The 10,069-nt window shown below is 42.4% G+C and overlaps 1 non-coding gene across 1 annotated transcript; it reads left to right on the top strand.

The window, feature by feature from the left end:
• Positions 1–2,185: 2,185 nt before the first annotated feature.
• TRNAK-UUU (transfer RNA lysine (anticodon UUU)) lies at positions 2,186–2,258 on the top strand. The gene has a single exon. It is a non-coding gene; the product is annotated as a tRNA-Lys (tRNA).
• The last annotated feature ends 7,811 nt before the right edge of the window (positions 2,259–10,069 follow it).

Raw genomic sequence — 10,069 nt, 5'->3', positions numbered from 1 at the left:
AAGAAATAGGTAAACAAGGCGGGTTAATATATATACGTTGAAAAGCAAGGGGATAAATTGAACGAAATGAAGAGCAATCCAGAATCCTATTTTGTATACTATAAGAAAAAGGCACTGAAAACTTGGAAACGGAAGATGTTGTAACTGATATGGGTAGTCACACATTAGGCAAAATGGTGTAGTGGTTGGGCCAGGTAGCTTCTTCTTTTGAACAGCATTTCATTCTGTTTTGGATGCTTTCTACTATGTTTCAAGTGATCAAAGAAGAGTTTATTTCCCACTACTCATATCACATCTTATGTGTTGATGCAAGCTGACTAAATCAATAAGATGGTATTCGTATTTGATTAGACAAGATGGTATTCTTCTTTATTCCGGAGCACAACAATCCGGATCTCTATCTTATAGCTTATCCTTCCTATTCTGTATGTATTACGGTCATGTCAAGTCAATGGTCTGTCTGCCCTGCAACCGGTCTTGAATGGCTTCAGTGAATTGTTTGCTGAGCCTACAGAGTGACCTCCTAGGAGGACAATAGACCACAAAATACCCTTACTACCAGGCACTAAACCTGTCAATCATTAGAGAAGGGACAGAGTTCAAGATAAGACTATCTTGCCTGTTTGGTAGAGAGAGTACCGGGTATTCCGATGGTTAAAGATTCAAGTCTTAGTGGCAAAGGGGGACAGCTTTGGCCTGCAACCGTTTCCACTTTACGGCCCACAGCTTGTGTTCTTCGGTATTAATTCGGTTTCTGTTTGTTTGGCTTGTCTCGTGCACCACCTGAATTGAATCATAGTAATGGGACTTTGGTAATCCAGTGATGAAGTCAATGCTGATAATGGACCATGCTTCATCAGGAATGGGTAGAGGATCGAAGAGGCCAGGGAGTTTTTAATGTTCTACCTTAGCTTGCTGACAGATTTGACACTTGTTGACAAAAGATTCCACTGATTGAAAGATTCCTGTCCAAGCAAATAGTGCCTTGATGCGGTGATAAGTAGCAGTAATGCCAGAGTGGGCACCAATACCACTGGCATGAAGTGCTTGCAAGATGTTTTTTTTCATTTAGAAGTTTGCACCAACCCATACTCTTCCTCTATATCGAATGACCCCATTATGCAATGAATATTTGCTATTCTTGTGAGTGCTCAGGACTGCCAATTCAGATAGTAAATTCTGGGTGAATGTGTCTTTGCTGTACCCTGCAACAATATCAGTGAGCCATTGTGGTTGACAGGAAGTAATGGCATTGAGTTCATCTGGCTCATGTAATCTAGATAGTGGTGCATCAGCTGCCCTATTCTCTGAGCCTTTTATTGGATGGTATATTGTAATCCCATGAGCTTGAGGAAAGGAAAGCTTTGTGCTGCATTGGTGTTTTAAGTCTTTGAGCAGTCAAATGAGCTAAGCTCCTGTGAATGAAACGCCTGTCCTGCTAAGCCCAAACTCTAATGTGCTTGACTTGGAAGTAGGCCACTCTTTCACTGTGAGGATCTTCTTTTAGTCTGTAGCCACCCCTTGCCCACTAATGACATGACCCAGGTATTCTATCTGTGGTTGAGCAAATGAACATTTATTCAACTTCACATATAGTTGATTCTGCTTCAGAAGGTCAAATACTTGCTGCAAATGGGTGACATGATCTTGCAAGGATTTGCTGTAGATTAAGATGTCATCAACAAAAACAAGTACACAAACCCTAGTCAGCTCAGCCAGAATTGTGTTCATAGCACTCTGGAGGGTGGGTGGTGCATTTGTGAGCCCAAATAGCCTAAAATTCATAGTGACGTGGGTCTTGAATGCCGTTTTGTATTCGTCTGCTTCATGTAATCTTATCTGATGGTAACCAACTCTCAGATCCAGCTTAGTAAACCAAACAGCACAAGATAACTCATCCAACAATTCTTCAACTACAGGCATTGGGTATTTTATTAGACGAATCCATCTTATTTCCTTATTTCTCTGTTTTGGTAGCAGGAGAAGTAGTTTGTTCAGCCCGGACTTCAAAGTAGTCTCCCCCGTTGACCTTCTTTTTTAGATAGAATCCTCAATGAGTGGAAAGGACTCCCAAACTTGCTCCACAGTACTATACCATACAGAGCCGCGCCCTTGTGATATGATAAGAAGAAAAGGGGCCAGGCCGCCCTCTTTTCTTTTCCGCACCAAGCCTTCTTGTAAAATCGGGTGTATAGCTCAGTTGGTAGAGCATTGGGCTTTTAACCTAATGGTCGCAGGTTCAAGTCCTGCTATACCCAAAACAAAAAAAACCACTCTTGTATTCGTAAGGATGCATAGTAGCCTTCAAAGAGCACTCTTTGGCCTTGAGAAAAGCCCCTTTCTCATCAACATCTCGACTTCGCTCGTTGTTTGAGGTAAGTATAAAGGAGATCAGATCTGTCCCGGGAATCAAAGGATACAGAAATATGGAATCGAGCACAGATTATAGGAAACAAGCAAACAGAACAGGTTGGATCCCATCTTTAACTGCACAGAGCAGCAGCCTACTATTGATTGATGATCTTACCTTCCTGAGAGTCGAGGAACAGCAGATGAGATAGCCGAAAGGGGGGACCCCGGGTAATAGGTTTCCTTTTCCGGTTTAGGCTTGAGAGAAATCAGGAACTGAACTGAGCACTCCACAAGTATGGATTGGATTGTTTCATTCTGATACCAACTTTCATGCTGGAAGATAAGGTTGCCATACTGGGAAAGGGGGAAAGGAAATAGGATCCCCTCTCTTCTCTACAGGAATGAACTTCTCCTCGCCGACCACTGGCACTATACTTAGGTTAGGCGCAATAGGTGACTTAGGTTGGGTTGTCTGGATCAATCCTACAACGAATAGCTCTCTTTCCTTTTAATGGAACACTCACTAGATTCTGCTAAATAAGGATAACTGCAAAGATAAGCCGGGTCATCCGAAAATCCAGGAAATATTTCCTTGATTTTCTGCATGGCATATTTCCTATCATTTCACAACCTACTTTTTTTCTTAGTTAGATACTATAGCACCTTCCCTTCATGGGGAGATGTTTATATACCATCTAAATTCATTCATTCATTCATTACTTACTTGCTCTTCTTTCCCAGTGATCGGAATAGGGATTTCCATGGATTGTAGGCCCTCGATTGTAATGATGGTATCAATGAAAGATGAAATAACATGATACTATTTAAAGCAATGGTTGATAGAGCGAGGTCTAACCTTGATTGGGTAGACCGAGAAGCAAACCACTAAGCAACTGGACTGCAGCCCCGAGAAAACAAGCAGTTCGGAAAAGCAAGTCAGGAATACGGTGGCGATGCAGCAACGATACGCATTCCCGCAAGGGGTAGTGAAAAGCCATTAGGGGGAAGAGATAGGTTTCTTATTCTAAGCCAAATTACTATACCATAAGGAGATTACCATTATGAGATGACACTTGAGAGGGCACTTTAAAGTGATTGAACCCACTTTCCATGTTAGTTTAAGCAACAATATCGCTAGGGACCAAAGTAGTGAAAACGGCAGCTCCATTTTCCAAAACTTTCTGTCTCATAAGACTGTGAAACCACACAATTTGACATTCCCCTTGGGAAATAGGGAAAAACAGGCCCCGGATTCCGATAACTTATGTCTCGCCTAGTGGAAAAGTACACAATTGACTAAGAAGATTGGAAGGTGGTACGAAAATACTCATCGGGTCTTTCGTTCCAGCAGTCATGATATAGCTTCTAGCTTTGACCGCTCTTAAGGTGCCCGCACTCTTGGCTTGAATCGCCGACTTGTGTTTCGGTTTAACCGAAAAGCAGAATCCTATCATTTCACTACTCGACAGAGGCTCCTCATTCATCCATCGGATAGGACGCCCCATCTATGGACCAAGAGAACGAGATATTGACTTTTTTTACATCTGTAACTACATTCTCACATTTCTTTTTTGATCTCATGACTTTTTATGCGATCGGAAAACGAATGAGATCAGAAAGGCCATCATTGGGGCAAACAATGCAATAGCTTCGGTGAGAGCAAAGCCCAAAATGGCATAACCAAATGATTGTTTAGCCAATGATGGATTTCGCGCCACGGAATGAATCAAAGAACTGAGGACGTTTCCAATACCGACAGCAGCTCCGGCTAAAGCAATTGTAGCAGCTCCGGCACCTATTGATTTAGCACCTTCTAACATCTCGAGTCGAGAAAACACTTTTCTTGTCACGTTTTTCCTTCGCTGTTCTTTCTTGGATTTCTTGTTGATGATTCGAAGTACTTGGGCCTGCACCTCCATAATTTTCAAATATTGGGTTATGCGGACCACTAATTTGATACATATTATCACAATTTGCAAGGCTTGTCACATATTAAAGAAAATGAGCTGTGGATTGAAAATCATCAGGTATAGGTAATCATCAGGTATAGGTATAGGTAGGGGGTCCGTCAACCCTTGTGGGGCTGGGTGGGGTATCCTGAACTACTGGAGCAGCTCCCCCTTGTGGCTGGGGTAGACTCTCAGCAGCTTGGTTTACGCATGGCACGAAAATCTATCTTTAATAATTATGTGCAAAAAGTCCAAAATAGCCTATTGGGGTTCAGTTGGCGAGAAAAGCCTTCTTCCTACATCTGCGAGTAAGGGGCAACCTTTTTTATTAATTCACAGGTAAGGCAAAGTGCTTTCTTTTAAAGAAGCATCTGGTTCCATCTTTCTTTCGTTAGTTAAGCCACCTTTTTCTAAGAAGGATTTTTGTAATTCAGGATTAATAGTACTTAGAATGGCTATTTCCCTTGGCACCTTAGAGTCCTCAGACGATGAACAGAGCACTAGATGCCCTAATCTACTCCTATGCTAAGTGTCTTTGTTTGGTTTGATTTCTTGTGAAAGCGGCTAGCCCCATCACTAAAGCATGCCTGTTCCATATGAAAGGTGATGTAGGTAGGGCTGGTAGGGGAAGTAAGAAATAGGTGAGACTCGTTAATGAAACTAGCCTTCAGCCTTAGATTTCTAAGTTCTGTTTCCACCATTACTAGTGTTTCCTTGCTTTTCATAATAGAAAAAGATCAACTAAACTAAACCAGAGATTGTCGTAGAGATTGGCAGGACTGGGTATTATTCTGGGCGATGAAATGGATGGAATTTCTTGAAACATAACTCACTTCACTTATAATCGAATTTGGAAAAGGGAGACTAGCTGCTGCAATAAATCAAGAAGAAAGCAGGCGCAAAAGAGAAGCTCAATGAGAGAGATTCTAGACCGGTCATGGTCGGGGCTGATCGATCGCTCCTTAAAAGGGAGTTAACTGCTTCGAACCATACATGAAACTTATCTCATAGAGTGAGCTAGCCCCAGATAGCGAAGGATAGCTATTGACTTATTGGGAAACCCGCCTCCAATACATGCTTATCCCAGACCCCCTATTCCTTCATTTTAGGTTTTCATGGCCGATTCAATAACATAGTTCGCACACCTCTTTTCAATTCTCTAGAGATAGTTGTCATTTATCTCTTCTTCCGGGTCCCTCCTATTTGGTTGGAAGTTTCCTGCTCCAGTTGGGAAAGCAAGGGCCCTAGTTTCGTTATTGAGTCTCGTTATGGTCGAATATGAATGAATCCTGGAATGGAATAAAAACATGAGTAAAATGCATCGTAGTCCCTCAATCGAACAGTCAACTAGTTCATATCTAACCTTATGTATTCTTTTCCCGCACCTTAGCTTCAAATAATTGAATGAATGAGTGCTATTTCAGAGTTCAAGTTTAGGTATTAGCTCGCTACAGTTTAGTCAGTAGTTCTGTCCCTTTGTTCGGTGAACTAGTTCTGGATATAAGCATTAGAATGAGAGTGGCTACGTATTCGGATTACTTGACTCGCTTTCCTGTTTCCGAATCCCTTCTTGCATACAATCCTAATTCACAATCCGATTCTTGCTCGATTCTATAATGAAAAACAGACCTTGTGCCATGGATTTGATGAAGCTTGAAAGGACTCCCCTTGTTCGAAGCCAAAGATAAGAAGCATACGGGTGACAACCCCAATCCTTATATATCAATCCAATTACCGGAGGAACGAAGAACTAAGTTTGCCTGACGCCCGAAAACAACTTGTTTGTTTTGGTGGAAGAGGAAGAAATAGAGAAAGATCGCCGCTTTTCATACGCTAATTCGTGATTCAAAGTAGAGCGAGTGAGGGAGCTATACCCGGGACTCAATCAACATATGCCAAGTGTTCCGTAATCTATGGGCAGCACTCCGTAGGAATGTTATAGTCTAGGCATGTCGTAGTAGTCATTAGACAGAAAGAGGAGAAACTTAACATGTCTTATTCCGAATTCCTGCGGTTGTCATTATGTTCCAGCAAGGAAATAGTCATTCTTTCATTCCGAGCATTCGACTAACGGCACAGATTTCTAGTGCTATAACAGAAACTGCCCTTAACGCGCAAATGAAAGCCCTCACAACACTCTTTACCTGCAACTGCTCCCGCTTATGGTAGTAGATAAACAGGTGGTGGACATGTATCTGCAGCCTCTGCTGCTGGTAGATTGACTGTTTTATATGGACTGAAAAAAAAACGGAGGGTAGTGCTTGAGAATGCTACTCTATTCCTGGAATTAGCCATCCCCTTCTTTGACTATTCGACCTGCTCCTCGAAGCAAGGAAGGGAATGAAGATGGCATTGAATGCCCTTTCCGCAAGAAGGATAGGAGTTGGCTTACCGCATCTACCTTCTCATCGCGGGATAAGGGCTGGGGCGTTAACTTAAGTACTAAAGCTGCTGGAGCGGCTGCCTTCGTTGATTCCCCACGAAGGAATCGGAATATCGCTACTTCCCCTTACTGCCCTAAGCGGGGGAGATGGATTAAAAACCTTGTGTGAAGGAAAGGCTGTCAAAGTCGTTGACCATTAATCCGGTTGAAGGACAAATGGACAGTGAATCAACGGAATCGAGTTGTTCTAAGGATTCGGATTCGGCAGTCGAGACATCTATATCTATGGAATTTCAAAAGAGAGAAAAGGATCCGAATCCGACCCGAGGACGAGCTCAAACCTTAGGGTTTGAAAAGAAGAAGTAAAGCTCTCGTTTACTTCAATCAAAAAAGGTAGGTCATAACACAGATTGAATTAGACCTTACTCAATCACTCATCGCTGGAAAAAGTAGAGCGATTTCCTCGCAAAAAAAGCACGAGCGAGATATTCTTCCTTAACAGGGATCTCAATTGCGGGAAGAAGTACAAAGGGCAAAGGCAGAAGTGGAAGGGTCAAACTCCTCTATCGGGGAAAGACAGGAAGGATCAAAGTGTAAAATCACTTGTTTGAAACATCTATAAAATAGAAATGGCTATTAGAAGTTGTATTTTCGGTGGTCAAAGGGAAGGAATCAGAAAAGAGGGAAGCGCTCTCAAGGTAGAATCAGTTCCAGGCAAGTATGTCCATTGAAAGGAAAGAGTCCCTAAACAGACAGGTTTTCAGCAAATAAGACGGGTCCTGGTCTTCGGCAACAAAAGAAGCCGAAGCGAGAGCTCGATCAAAGAACCTTTATAGATCCTCATCATCCTCAGGTTCTGGATACACAGCGAGAAGGGAATCTTCCTGTTCGAATGGAAGATTTTCGAAAGAGAGGGGAGAAATCAATCACATGCGTGAGCGGATCGAGCTATTATATAATAAGTAACGGCTGAAAAAGCTATTCTTGGTAGATCCACTTGTCAAGGCGCGGAAAGCCGTGTTCCTTCTCAGCTCACGCTTTCCTGATTGATTTGAAAGACCCTACACACCACCGTATCCTTGGCTTTCTTCCCACTTTCAAAGAACTTGCTATCATTCTTTCGATTCTATCTCCTCGCTTTAGGTCTTATGCTTCTTATTAAAGGGGTTATGCCACTCCGAGTCCATCAGTGTTGAAGGAATGGACAGAGACAGGCAAAGACAAAGTACTGATTTTACTACCGATAGAGAGCAGAGCTAGAGACAAGATGCCTAGGACCTGGAGGAGATCCATAAGAACCAAGTCGTGGAGAAGATAGCATCAAACTGGAGATAATAAACCTAACTCTCCGTGCTTTAATCGAGAATGGATACAGGGTCGTCGAGCGAAACCTTTATTAGGGGGTAGACCTACCTTGTTTTGTTGACTTATTGCTTTCCAGCAAAGCGTGCCGGCCCTATCTCTAAAGCACCAAACTTCCACATTTTAGGAGATGCCCTATCTTCCCTTAAAGAGCCAGCTTATTGAATAGAGCTGTCACTCCTTACCTTACCTAAGACCCCTTCGGGATATCTTTTGAAAACCTTTTCTCTGAAAAGAAAAGATGTTTGCGATCCCTTGCCCGCTCGATTAAAGAAAGTGGGATCTGGCCTTGCATTTTTTAGATAGGGCTCCCTCACGGCATTCTTGCTCTTGCATTTGAAAGTCGAATCAGGATTCCATCTAGAGAAAGGTTCCGAATGGAACTAGTGAATGTGTATGCCGAACGTAGGCAGGTATACCTGACCTTTGATATTAAGCTATGATCTCTCTTCTCTCTCTTGAAGTTCCCACAAAGCGACTCTGAACCTAAGACCGGGTTGTGGGATGTCTTTTGATATTCTAAACTAAGAAAAACGCAATTGGATTTCTTTTTATATCCCTATGATAGGAAATGAAAGAAAAGGTCGAGCTTAAGCCGATTCCATTGCGGAAAGAAAAGAGGCTCTCCCATTCCCACCTGATACGTCAAAAGCAATTGACTAATAAGGGGAACCAACCAGTCGAATTCGATTGATTATGTCACTCCGCATTACTAGAAAAGGGCAGCAGCTTTCTACTAAAATGGGCTTTGGCACTCCTTCCGCTATTACTCGAAATAATAATAATAGTGAAAGGGCAGTCGAATTTGTGACTACGTCAAAGGCTCGTTTCACTCGAATTTAAAGGCTGTAACTCCTACTTATTTCTATTAATTAAAGCTTGCCCATGGCTGCTTTCTTCCCATTCTTTCTTCTTTCTCCGTCACTAGATTCCGGTTAAAACGCTTGGTCCACCCATGCTTTTCCTCTCCATTTTTCATATGGAAAGGGAAAGCAGTGCCAACTTATTGGAATTCTGCATGGCATATTTCCCAACCTTCATTCCTGCTATTCCAGGCTCTAGTGCTCAGTCATAAACCTATTGCCCGCTCCGCTTTCCCATTCCTATTGCTTTCGGTATCTGAATCTTCCTGAATTCAAGTAGAGAATACCAGGGCTTTCTTCTTCTTTGATTTTCCTTGGGGCAGAGGATAAAAAAAATGGATTTCCGACATAGCACCTGCGGCATTAGGATTCTAAGATTTAGGAGGGGAAGGCTGAGGAGAGGGATCACATGCATTGAAGCAATCTCAAGATTCAGAAACGATCAAAATAATGGTACGGGGAGAAGAAAGAGAGGAGAGTCACGAAAATAGGGTAAACGCAAAGAGACGATGAAAAGCAATCAGAGAGGAGAGGGAAGAATGACAATGGAAATCATAAAGCTCAGCGAGGAGCACATTACTATGAATAATAATGGAGAGGGACATTAAAGGGGAAAACTGAGCAAAGAGATATAAAAATATATTAGAAAAGCTTTTCACTTCTACTTCGTTTTCTTGTTTAGATTCATTACTTCAGTGATTGAACATGGGCAGATACCTATAAGGACCCCATTTCATTGACCTTCGCCCTTTTATATCCCTCGTTAAGATATGTTATCCGGACCAACTCCCACGTAGAAAACCAAGAGCAGTGAGTTACAAAACCAAGAGCAGTTAGAATCGCGTAGCTGCGTGCCCCTTTTTCTGACTAGCTTCTTGTGAAAAGCATTTCAGGCACGAGCACACCTGATGAACTCAGAAACCTACTATGGAATCAATCAACCCATCGCACCCGAGTGCTCTGCTCTCCAAGCTCTGCGCAGGTGTTTTTACATTAAAATCCCCGAACGATTTTATGCTATCAAAGTAGGTGGATTGGTCTGTGGTGCTCACTAAACCTGCTATTGGACGGGATCAGACATAGGTCTTAGATGATCTCGATCTTGAAGAAAGCATAACTAATGTCATTTTAAGAGAAAGATGGCACTATGGATTGAAGGT

The sequence above is a fragment of the Triticum urartu genome, chromosome 3A, assembly GCF_056163025.1.
Source record: "Triticum urartu cultivar PI428250 chromosome 3A, HENAU_Tu73, whole genome shotgun sequence".
NCBI lineage: Eukaryota > Viridiplantae > Streptophyta > Magnoliopsida > Poales > Poaceae > Triticum > Triticum urartu.
This window is presented reverse-complemented; position numbering and strand designations above follow the sequence as displayed.